Source organism: Rattus norvegicus, chromosome 18 (genome assembly GCF_036323735.1).
Source record: "Rattus norvegicus strain BN/NHsdMcwi chromosome 18, GRCr8, whole genome shotgun sequence".
NCBI classification, from domain to species: Eukaryota; Metazoa; Chordata; class Mammalia; order Rodentia; family Muridae; genus Rattus; species Rattus norvegicus.
This window is the reverse complement of record NC_086036.1, coordinates 46,635,531-46,648,234: the sequence shown is the minus strand read 5'-3', so window position 1 is coordinate 46,648,234 and position 12,704 is coordinate 46,635,531. Positions and strand designations below refer to the sequence as shown.

General features: G+C 36.8%; 1 protein-coding gene across 8 annotated transcripts in view; it reads right to left on the bottom strand.

Moving 5' to 3' along the window:
* The window catches only part of Prr16 (proline rich 16), a 340,436-nt gene that overhangs the window by 315,017 nt on the left and 12,715 nt on the right, over positions 1-12,704 (bottom strand). For 3 of the 8 annotated variants that reach the window (XR_010059586.1, XR_010059588.1, XR_010059587.1), the window contains exon 1: positions 1-12,704. This exon is cut by the window's left edge and continues 31,917 nt beyond it; it is cut by the window's right edge and continues 12,045 nt beyond it. The exons of the other annotated variants lie outside the window; for them this stretch is intronic. The gene's annotated coding sequence lies outside the window, so the exon portion shown is untranslated. 8 annotated transcript variants of the gene reach the window in all.

Here is a 12,704-nt window from a genome sequence, read left to right as displayed (position 1 = left end):
CGGCGCCAAGAGGATATTGGCAAGTGAGTTTGCCTTTTACAATATCACACACACACACACACACACACACACACACACACACACACGTACATGCACACGCATGTATATATACATATATGTACATATGTGTGTATGAGGTGCATTCTGATTATAGTCCCTCCCCTCCAATTTCCCTCATGTCTCTATTACTTCCTTTCTTCTTTATAGGCTCCCATATAAACTTAAGATCTTTTGTGGTTTTGTGGTGACTGCTGTTTTGAGTGGCATGTTTAATTCCAGGGGTGACATTGGTTTTGAACTATCTATTGAAGCCTGGTGACCTCCTCAGTGTATATATAACAAAAGGTAATGACCACACCTCCCTCAGAGTCCATGGGAGGCAGTCATGCAGAAGGAAAGCTCCATAAGCTAGTCCCCCCTTCCATGTTTGATTGTTGAAAGTTTTATGTAGCCTCAGCTACTGTGAGTTTATGGCTGTATTAGATATGCCATCCCCAGAGGCAGCATTTCGTAGCCCATCTCCCTATTCACTCTTATATTATTTCTGTCCCTCTTTCTGAATTGTGCCAAGAGGTTTCAGTGAGGTTGTTTCTCTCTTTTTTTTTTTTTCAGAGCTGGGGACCGAACCCAGGGCCTTGCGCGTGCTAGGCAAGCGCTCTACCACTGAGCTAAATCCCCAACCCCTGAGGTTGTTTCTCTTTAGGGTTAAGCAACCAGTTACATATTCTTAACATCGTAGGGATTAATGTGTCTGTGTATTTATTACTATTCATTAACAGGAAGGCATTCTCTGATTAAAGCTGGGAGTACCATTTTCTGTGGGTAAAAACATAAATATTCGGAAGGCAGCTTGCACTCAGGACAGTTTAGCTAAACAACAGAATTAAATTCCCCCTAGAACTTGAGACCTCTTAGCCTTCTTTTGACTGGATTTACAATACTGGGCATGAAATCTTGTGAAGCAGGCTTCAAATACAATTAGAGTAGTTGGTTATTCCCATAACAGTTGTGCCACTATTGTATAGGTGGACACATCTTTTCTGGACAATTGATATGATAGATTTTAGTGACACTATTGAGAATTCTGGAATTTTGATTTCTTTAGAAAACACAGAAATATTAAACCAATGTCCTTTCGTTTTACTCCCGGGTGTAGGCATGTGGACTGTGCACAGCTGACTGTGATTAGCCTAATGCTCTCGCAGAGGCATTGTTTTGCCAGCTGCAGATTGTTTTTGTGATTACATGACGTTTGGAATTCTGGGGAGTTTTCAGAGGTTATATAAAGGCTAGAGCCCTGATAGGTGGAGTGGGTGGCTGTTGGTAATTTACGGAGGTTGACTGTAGTTTGTTAGTAGCTGTGGTCAAAGAAGAAACAAAAGGGAAGAAATTACATTCAATGATCTCTCTCTGTCTCCCTTCCCTATCCTTGTTTCTGTCCTAACTAGTGTGGGGAGAGGACTGAAGAATAAAGGGTGGGAAAATGAACAACTCACAATGTAGCGAAGACCAGCTACAATAGAGTAATAGAGCTCAAAACTGAGTAAATTACTGGATACTTTCCCCCACATAATAACCTATATCCACCAGGAAGGAAGCTTCCAGTTCAGTTCTGGCTTGCTTTTTCTAAACCTTACTACCAAGGTATGTGGTTTCCTAACCCTAATAGGGTCTTACCAATTAGCTCTAGTGGGCAATCAAGAAGTGGCCAAGGAACTGAATTGGGATATTTGGGGGGTGGGAGGGAGGGGATTCTGTGGCCTCCCTTACAGAACTATATTTAAGGCATATGCAAGATGATCCTAATGTTGATGTTAGAATTAAATGAATTAGAATAGCAAAATTAGTTGGAAAAGACTAAGGTAAGAAGAGTTAGTCCATACGATTTCAAGACTAATATGAGAGTACTTATTTATATCCTATGCAGTGTCATTGAAAAGATGGAAACATATACTGAGGGGACTCATAAACAGCAAATTCATAATCCAACGAAACATCTCTAAATGTATTTTCATAAAAGTTGAAAAGCACATAATGGAAGAATGCTAAGGTGTACGCTTCCATGGTATTAAATGGAAATGTAGCTTCCATAGCAAAGCAAACAGCCTCAATCTGACTGATACCTCATAAAATATAACTCAAAGTGGACCACAGAGTGACATGCCAAGTATAGGATTATAAACTTTTGGGGAAGCATTGTGGCATAAGGTATAGTAATAGACCAACACTGTAGATGTAGGATAAAATGTTCAATATACAGGGCAGAGAAATGTTACACTTGATACCTAGAGCATTATTCCTAATATAAATAACAGTAAGTTTAACTTCATAAAATTGTATATTTGAATCACTAAAAATTCTGCAGAAAAAAAAGTCAAACTGATGCTATATTAGAGGTGACATATTAGAAAACCTGATGTTTGACATGGGACTAGTAGCCAAAGTATGTAAAGAACTGTCTAAATTCAATAGTAAAAAAAAAAACCCAAAACCAAAAAGTTTCAAAACAGAAAGACATGTGCATTATCTTAATTAGGGTTTTAATGGTGTGAACAGACACCATGACCAAGGCAAGTCTTATAAAGACAATATTTAACTGGAACTGGCTTACAGGTTCAGAGGGTTCAGTCCATTATCATCAAGGCTGGAAAATGGCAGCATCCAGGCAGGCATGGTGCAGGAGGAGCTGAGTTCTACATCTTCATCTGAAGGATGCTAGCAGAATACTGGCTTCCAGGCAGCAAGGAAGAGGGTCTTAAAGCCCACACCCACTGTGACAAGCCTACTCCAACAAGGCCACACCTATGCCAACAGGGACACAACTTCTAACAGTGCTACTCATGGGCCAAGCATATATAAACAATAACGCTCATCAAAAAGACAGTCGATCAATGAGGACTTGTGCTCAATATCATCGCCACCAACTATTGTGGAATAAACCCATTACTCTTGTCAGGATGCCCCCAGATAAATAGCAGCATTCAATGCTGGTGAAGAGGGACAGCAACTGAAACGGTAGCACATGCAGAGTAAGTCAGACTGAAAAATGACCCAACCACAGAGGAGTACAGTTGACAGTTTCTGATGAATCTAATTAATAGAGAACTGCAGCATGATCCAGAAATTATATGCTCGGACAGAATTTCCAACAAAAAAAGATGACTTATGCTCAAGGGAAAACTCATAGATACATATTCAGTCCAGCTTTGTTCATCAGATTCCCAAACTGTCAACAACACAGATGTCCTTCAACATGTGAACTTTCAACACTGGATGGTGCATGACAGACTCGTCAGCAGTAAAAAGGGACAAATCGTTTGGACATGTTGATCCATAGATAATTATATAAGGTAAACAAAGGTTCAAAAGAGTACATATAATTTGATAACTATAACTATTGCAAAAGAAAATGTACAGAAAAAGGTTTTAAGTGGTTAGGGAATGAATGAGCATGGTAGTGATTTTGGGAGAGTTGTAAAAGATGCCTGGAGAAATCCTTTTTGCATTGTAAGTTTGGAATCACAACTCCATTGATGTCAATATCCTGATTATTAGATTTTGCTGAAGATTTGAAAGGTATTTCCCTGCAGGGGGCTGGAGAAGGTCAAAGAGATCTCCATGCATCCTTCTTTATATATGCATGCGAATCTACAATTATTTCAGACTGAAAGCTTAAGTTTAAAAATCGAACAGCATCAACTCGTTAAGACTCATTAAATAACACAAAGAAAGGTACATTTTGGCATAAAATACTCTGTCACAATGAATATTTCTTTTCTGTTGTCTTTTAACGGAAGATAAAACATATAAGCAAAAAACTAGTTACAAAACTAATTTTTAAATATACAGCATGTGTTGCATATGTGAATTCAAATTAAAAGTAGACAAAGACATGAATATTAATTTATCAGTTCCATTTACCAATTTGTGACACATTTATGCTTGTAATTATGGTATCCTAAATTCACTGATTTATCAAGTACATGTAACAGTTTATTGCCAAGGTTTTGTGAACTAAACATTGCCTACAAATAGTAGTTTCAAAACAGGAATAACACTAAAAATGTATGTGTATAGCCACTCAACCTCGTGCCTAAGCTCACACAGAGCGAGGAGAGGAGGTGGTGATGTACGGCATTTGTAAGGCATTGTCACTGTCATGTTTACAGATTGCCTAGAAAATAAATCATGGGACCTCATTATTTTCCTTTCTTCTGAAGTCACTTCAGGAGGCTTAATGTGTTAGCAGAGAAACACATGGAAGAAAACGTAGTCATAATTCAACCAGCATCTGCAAGTGTCATAGCCACTCATAATGCATGATGTGCATGTTATATCACTGCCTCCACTAACGAGAACCCTAGCACATTTACAAGTACAAACAGATGCTATAAGCCAAGAGGTGACCATGGTGATTGCTATGTAATTTTGGCACTTTCTGTGCTCACCAAATATTCTAGACACTTATTGGACAGTCTTTTTATAATTTCGCATTAATAATATTCTTAAAATTAAAGATAGCACTATTGGGCTGGAGAGATGGCTTAGTGGTTTAGAGCACTAACTGCTCTTCCGTATGTCCTGAGTTCAATTCCCAGCAACTACATGGTGGCTATCTGTAATGGAATTTGATGCCCTCTTCTGGTGTGTCTAAAAACAGCTAGTATACTCACAATTAGAAAATAAATAGATAAATCTTTTAAAAATTAAAAAGTAAATAGCCAATATTTATTTTTTGCTTTTTCTTAAAGTTTTAAAATGTCTCAAATTTTTTTGTAAAATGCCAGTTTTTACACAAAGATAAAACTAATAAAATAATATACATTTTTAGAATTTTATTCAAATTGCATACCAAATAATTTAAATTATGTAAAGTATACGTAACTGATAGAATTCAGAATTCCATAGACGTCCAAGTGCTGTTCTTTCTAAAGATTGCATCATCTTAGTAAAAAGAAAATAAACTAAAATTGTCATTGCAGATTTTATTCTATGAATTCAAGACAGCATTCTGCAATTTTATGCAAAATTCTGGTGGAAAGAGGATATTTTCTGAAAGCTCATGTTTTTGAAGTTTACAGCTTTTGGGGATGGAAATGTCTTTGATCTTTTCATGTTTTACCAGAGAGTCACAATGCCTTAGCCATAGTTCATGCTTCAGGCAGAATATGCATGTTCATGGGCATAAATGGCGTAGCTAGGGATTTATTTTATTAAAAAACCACCCTTGTTGGTGAGCATGCTTGTTTCATAGAGGTTATTCTAAGATTGTTATATTTGCTTGCTTTTTTTGTTTCACACTAGGGGCAGAATACAAATATCGAAGGAAGTCTGTGCCCATTCTGATTTGGTGTCTGTAGCCTACTATAGACAAATAAGATTGGAAATGTCCTGAACTGGCTCAGACTAAGTTGAAACTCAAAAACTACTAATTTTACTTTGTGTTCTTGCTCACACGAGTTAAGAATTGCTTAGAGAATAGTAGATATCTACTTTTGACTATGATTTTGTGTTCTGAGCTCCATTTTGTTATTGAAGCATTCAGAAATGTTCACTATTATAGAATAAAGGGTACATTATATTTTTCTATTTACAGTTTTACTGACACATACAAAGTGACATATCCTTGATTTGCTATAGATTCCACAAAAGGTAAATTTTTGACACATCCTGACATTCATTCAATTTTCAAATTCATGAATAGTTCTTTACAAATCAATAATTCTGACACAGAATCTCAGGAAAAACATTCTTTAAAAGATTTATATATTATTAAGTTTATCTATGTATATGTGTGCATGGTTTGTATGATAGAATGGCAACCATGCGCAGATGCCTAGAAGTGGGAGGCAGAAGAAAGCAAGAGGTCCTTGGAGCTGGAGTTACAGGTGATTGTGAACCACCTAACATTGGATGAAGAAACTGAATTCAGGTTCTCTGGAAGAATACAAAGTGCTCTTACCCACTGAACCATTTCTCTAGCATCCCTTACCCCAATACCACCACCAAAAGGCAAAATGTTTATCCTCAAACATTTGGAAAATAATACCAATATGTTGAATTGGTCATCTTCTCTATGCATGAAACTCTGCATGTATACACATGCGCACATATATGTGTGTGTTTATATGTAAAATCCTACAAAATTAATATCACATAAACCTTGTTTGAAAAGGATAATCCAGTAAAGTTGTGGATAGGATCCTACAGAGCCTTCAAGTTCCAACAGATTTCATTTCCACTGTGGGTTTGTAAAGCTCCATTGCTTTACATTTCCTGATGGAACACACTTCTGTATGCACAGAAAAATCTATTTTGTTTGCAGATTAAAGCATTCATTTGGATATTGGTTCTCCTAGCATTTCTCCTCTGAGACCACAATGGCAACAAGAGAATCACAAGAGTCCAAGGATGACCCACTAGAGCACAAATCTTCACTCACTGGCTTTGGAGAGTGCTTTTATACTGGACAAAATGAACTACTGTTGAATTACATAACAGACATTTGAGGGTAGTTTATGATTATAGCATAATGCACCATGGTGTTAGCCTATACAATAGCTGGATATATATTCTCTCTGTCTCTCTGTCTTTCTTTCTGTCTGTCGGTCTCTCCCCCCTCTCTCTCACCCCCAACTCTGTGTGTGTGTGTGTCTGTCTGTCTGTCTATGTGTGTGTAAACGTGTGTGTGTGTGTGTGTGTGTGTGTGTGTGTGTGTGTGTGTGTAGGCTAGTCTAGAAATAAAAGAGATCCTCTTGCTTCTGCCACCTAAGTGCTGGGATTAATAATATGATAGATGAATTCTGAAATAAGAAAAGTAGTAAAAGTGGAGCAGATACAGAACTTTAGGTACAAATTTCATTTATTCAAATTACTCATTCTCTCCAGACCAGCTAAATATACTTGTCAAGAAAAAACTCTTAGAAACTTATGAGACCAGACCATCAATAATTGTGTATTAACATTTTATAATACTCCTATGAGGTAGGTTCTACTTACTATGAGAAAATGCCCACAGGTTATTATATATTTTGAGATAATTAATCTGAATTGTCAAACAGATGAGATGTACATTCACCAGGGTTATGGATCTCTGTACATGCTTTGTGAAATCTCTTTTTCTATTGGATATTTTATTTATTTACATTTCAAATGTTATCCTCTTTCCTGGTTTCCCCTCTGAAACTCCCCTACCCCATCTTCCCCAACCACCCACTCACTCCCTCCTGCCTCCCTGACTTGGCATTCTCCTACACTGGGGCATTGAGCCTTCACAGAACCACAGCCTCTCCTCCCATTGATGCCCGACAAGGCTATCCTCTGCTACATATGAGGCTGGAGTCATGGGTTGCTCCATGTGTACTCTTTGGTTGGTGGTTTAGTCCTTGGGAGCTATAGAGGGGTCTGGCTGGTTGATATTGTTGCTCTTCCTTTGAGGTTACAAACCTGTTCAGCTCTTTCAGTTCTTTCTCTAACTCCTCCACTGGGGACCCCATGCTCTGTTCAATGGTTGGCTGTGCACATCCTCCTCTGTATTTGTCAGTTTCTGGAAGATCTTCACAGGGGACAGCTATATCAGGCTCCTGTCAGCAAGCACTTCTTGGCATCTGCAATAGTGTCTGTGTTTGGTGACTGTATATGGGATGGATCCCCAGTTGGGGCAGTCCCTGGATGGTCTTTCCTTCAGACTCTGCTCAACACTTTGTCTCTTTGTTTCCTCCATTGTGTATTTTATTCCCCCTTCTAAGAAGGACTGAAGCATCTAGACTTTGGTCTTCCTTCTTCTTGAGTGTCATGGGGTCTGTGAATTGTATCTTGGGTATTCCTAGCTTTTGGGCTAATATCCACTTATCAGTAAGTGCATACCATGTATGTTCTTTTGTGACTGGGTTACCTCACTCAGCATGATATTTTCTAATTTCATCCATTTGTCTAAGAGTTTCATGAAGTTATTGTTTTTAATAGCTGAGTAGTACTCCACAATATAAATGTGTCACATTTTCTGTATCCATTCCTCTGTTGAAGTACATCTTGGTTCTTTCCACCTTCTGGCTATTATAAATTAGTCTGCTATGAACAAAGTAGAGTATGTGTCCTTGTGATATGTTGGAGCATCTGAAATGTATTAATTGGGTAAACTGAGGTGCTAGAATATGCTCACTGTGGGAGGCACCATTCTCTAGGCTGCATAAAAAGATGATTGAGAACAAGAATTTTTCAGTACAATTCTTTACTCTGGTTGCAATGTAGCAGGCTTCCTCAGGCTCTTGTAGCTAACTGTGACTTCCCCTCCTGTGGTTTCCCTACTGGGCTATGAGCCAAAAAAAAAACAAACAAAAAAACAAAAAAAAAACAAAAAACAAAACAAAAAAACAAAATCCCATCCCACACAAGCCCTTACTTGCTTTTATTTTAATCACAGCAATGGGACAAGAAACCTAGGTAAAATTTAACAAGTGTCAATTTCCCCATTTTTATATGAAATATTTTTTACTCCCATGTTAAACTTTGCTTATAAATATGAAAATTGTGGCAATCTTAGTAACAACACCCAAATAAAACAATCATGAGCTGTTTTGTATCAATATGGTAGATTAGATAGTAAATCAGATTGGATATTTCCTGGTTTACTTGAGGATTGCAAATCAATTTGACTATAAAGATTGAACTACTTCCTAATTAAGTTTATAAATTTTTGTCAATAATATCATTCTTGAAATGTTATATAAATTTTGCTCAATTTTATTAAAGTGCTATTATCAGTTTCATATTATCATTAGCCAAATACATTATTTATGACACTGTAAATAGAGCATCATAGAAAGTTTTTCTTAAATTCAAAGATCCATCTGATTTTAAAATTATGACTTTATTTGTGGAATATATTATATTCTTCCTGTATCAATAATTATAATATTCTTTCTATAATTTGTCACAAGTATTGGAATAACACCTTTATTTTCCTCTTTACTTTTTACAGTAACAAAACCTCTTGCAAAGGCTTGTAGGAGAATTTACAAAGCCCTACGTGAGTTAGACTCCTTTCCTGCTAATAAAGAAAGCGAATATCTGTAGTGGTATATGTGCTCATTTTCCCATTGCTCTGGCAAGTTTCTGGAGAAACCAACTTCAGGATAGAAGGAATCGTTTTAGCTTACCATTCCATAAAATTCTCCCCATATTTGCTTGTACCATGGCCTGGGGCAGAAACTCTAGTCACTTAAAGCCTTTGGTAAAGGCTATTCTCACTGTTTGACAGGCAAGAAGAAATGAAAACAGAAGGAGAAGGCCACCCCCAATGACCTACTTCCTGTAGCTATGCTCATCCTTCCGGGTTACCCAAACCAAGCAAAGTAGCCTCCCCTTCTCCATCCACCCATCCAATGACAATGCTTTGTGTTTCTTTTTCCCATTCTGCAACTCTGATCTAATGGCAGGTCTGATCTCTAATTTTTTTTAAAGAAAAAAAATGTAAGATGTTAAATCTTTTTTTCTTCCCAAGTATTTAGGGAAAAAAGAAACATTTTCATAATCCAATAAGAGCATTAGCATAGCTAGAAACATTTCAAATCTCTGAAAGCTAGATTGTACAGCATTAAAGCTGGTTCTATTAAGTAACACTAAACTGCTTGAGCACAACTTGGAACTTTTTTTGGTACCTTGAGGAAAGAAACACACATTACGAATGAAGATTCTCCTGGACAGTTTCCTGAAAGCCTTCTACTGCTCCTGGAACATGCCAGGACATCACTGGCCAGCACAGCTCTCACCGAGCTGCATGGCTCTGGTATGCTAAGAAGCTACTGGTAATATAATCCTTTGATTTGTGAGTATTAGTAACTTCAGGAAACAGATGGAGAAATCTCAAGCATTTGTGGTTCATGAAACAATCAAGAGTGCATGCACTGTACCACATTATTCTCTATATTAAAAATTTGTTTCCAACATGGCATGCAACATAACAGTTATAATCTAGTATTATGTACATAAAATAAATTTGGAAGAATTCTAAAGAGTGCCTGTTAAGTTTTAAGTCCTATTTTAAAGTGTATCAATCTTTTAATATACTACCAAATAGCAAATAGAAATTTGAAGCAGTATCACTGAAAAATCATTGAAAATAATTTTATTCTATTTTTGCCTTTAATTTCTTATTGCATTATATGTATATAGATAGATATAGATATATAGATAGATAGACAGAGAGAGAGAAAGATAGACAGAGAGAGAGAAACATTGCTTGACCTTATATCCCCCTTTCCCTCTCCCTCCTCCCTCCAATCCCTGCTGGTCCTCATCCTTTCCTCAATGACTACCCTCTCCTACTTACTTTCCTTTCTAGTCTCAGGTTTGTTTACTGGAGCACAATGGGGGGGGAGGTTCTCTCCAGGAGCACGGACACGTTTCCAGTAACTATGCTACAGAAAAATTAATGTCCCATTTCCCCTCAGCAGTCATTAGTGGTATGCAAGTCTTCAGAGAGCACCTCATGATCTCCTTCCTGCTTCCTGACAGAATGCTGTTAGGCTCAAACTTGGGGACCTTGTGTGGTGAACTCAAAGGTACCAAAGCCTTGTTATGCTCAGAGGACAGAAGGAGGGCAGTGGTGTTGAATACTCTCTTCATGTGTTTTAACTTTATCGAATAATAAGAAACTGAAATTTAATGGTAAATATTAAGATGGCTTAAAAACTATAGGTCACATTGTTTCTGTAATATCGTCAGTTAATTTAGAAAAGAAATGTATACACTAGGCCCTAACTTATAAAAAACAAACAAACAAACAAAAAAACAGCAAATAGCAATGGAATTTCATGACAGGTTAATCATTTACATGTGCTAAAATTACTAGTAATTTATGTTAAATAAGCATATATTTTTCATTTTAACACTTTTCTTCTGCAGATTTTATGGCTATTTCCTATGGGAGTTTGAAAGGGATTTATCTAAAAGGCATTTCAGTATATTATAGCAAAATTCCATCATTAATGTTTTCCTATCCATATTCAATTCATAGAGTAAACAGGGATTTTTATTTTTCGCTTGCATATCTTTTGAATGTGTAGATACCTGATCATGTTTAAGTTGCAAATCAGAACTCTTGACTGAAGGTGTTTACAAATGGAGGAAAAAGACAGAGATGGAAATCCAGTTGTGTCCCTGACAGAAGTACAGAGATTCTACACATGGGCATGGGAGAGCCAGGCCTGGCAGCATCTTCAGAGAAGGGGGGATGGTGGTTTCTGAGAGTTTAGGGTCATAGTAACATTATTTAAGGAAAAAAAAACAATATTATGGAGAAACCCTGTTTCCACACAACCATCTGTGCTAAAGTGACAATGGGCTAATTTTAAATGTCCATATTTTCCAACACTAGAGGGAGTATAGAAGAGAAAAATACGGGAAGCTGAATGTAGAGCTTCTGCAGTCCCTCGGCTTTTTGTTTGTTAGGTCTCACTAAGCTGTTCATGCTTGATTCTCAAATAGTGTACTAGACTTTTATTCAAACAAGACCCATTGTCAATTTTTAAATGTCTTTTCCACTTTGTTTAAAATTTGCAAAAGTTAATGAGAAGATGAACAATATTCAAGCAGGAAGAAAGGTAAATGTTATATTTTTTGAATGTAAATATACTCTCTCTCTCCATTTCCATTTACATGTTATACTGAAAGAATTTTAATTGATTGATGGATCATGCTATTGTTTCAAAGATCTTAACGTGACATCCTTGTATTAAAAAGCAAGTGAGATTTCTCGGTTGTATTCCACACCAAATTCATGGCTTATGCAGGAAGAATTTGTTGAGAATTTTAATATTGAAGGGATACTTTAAGAACCAATGGACTGAGAACAGTGAAGATTTGATAAGGTTTTGTTTGCTTGGTCTTGTGTAATTTGAGTTTTGGCATATAAAGCATCATTCAGCATGACAGCATTCCCCAGGAAAACCTTTGGCCATTTCAAAGGATAGAATGTTGTTCTATTGTGAAATCAAAGAAGAGAAAACATGAACTCATTCAAACAACATTGATAAATAGATAAGAGTGGAAAGAATTCAAAAGACTGTGCCCATAGGTATTATGTATATTAATTCTCAGAACATATAGAAAAGTGGTAGAAAGTAAATGGTGATGGCTGTGAACTGTATGAGGTCAGGTTTAGGAGAATACATTTAGAATTAGAAAAAGATACTATTTATTTGTATTTTATATGGCTCAGGTAATCATAATATAATTACAACATTTCTCTCTTCCCTCTTCTTCCTCCAAAAATCTCACATACCTCTCAGTGTTCTTATTCAAATCCATGGCCTCTTTTACATTAATTGCTATTTCATGTGTATTATACAATCTGCTCAACCTGTATAATGTTACTTGCATGTATGTTTTCAGAGCTAACATTTGAGATTGGAAAACCAGGTGTGCTCTTTCCTGGGAAAGACAATTCTCCTGCTCAGTATTCCCTAGTTGTCTGTGGGATTTTGTGTAGGGTTAAGGTCTCACAGGCTTTTCCCTGTCAGTTTGGTATGTCCACTTGCTAAGCTCATGTCTGAGCAGTCACATTGGTGAGAATTTATAAGTGGAAGTTGCTATGTTACAAGGAGCAACAACCTTACAGAAAACTCCCTGGTTCCTACATTCACTCTCTTCCTTCTTGATGAGCATGTACTGCAAGTCAGCTGTTAGTTGAGACATACAAAGAG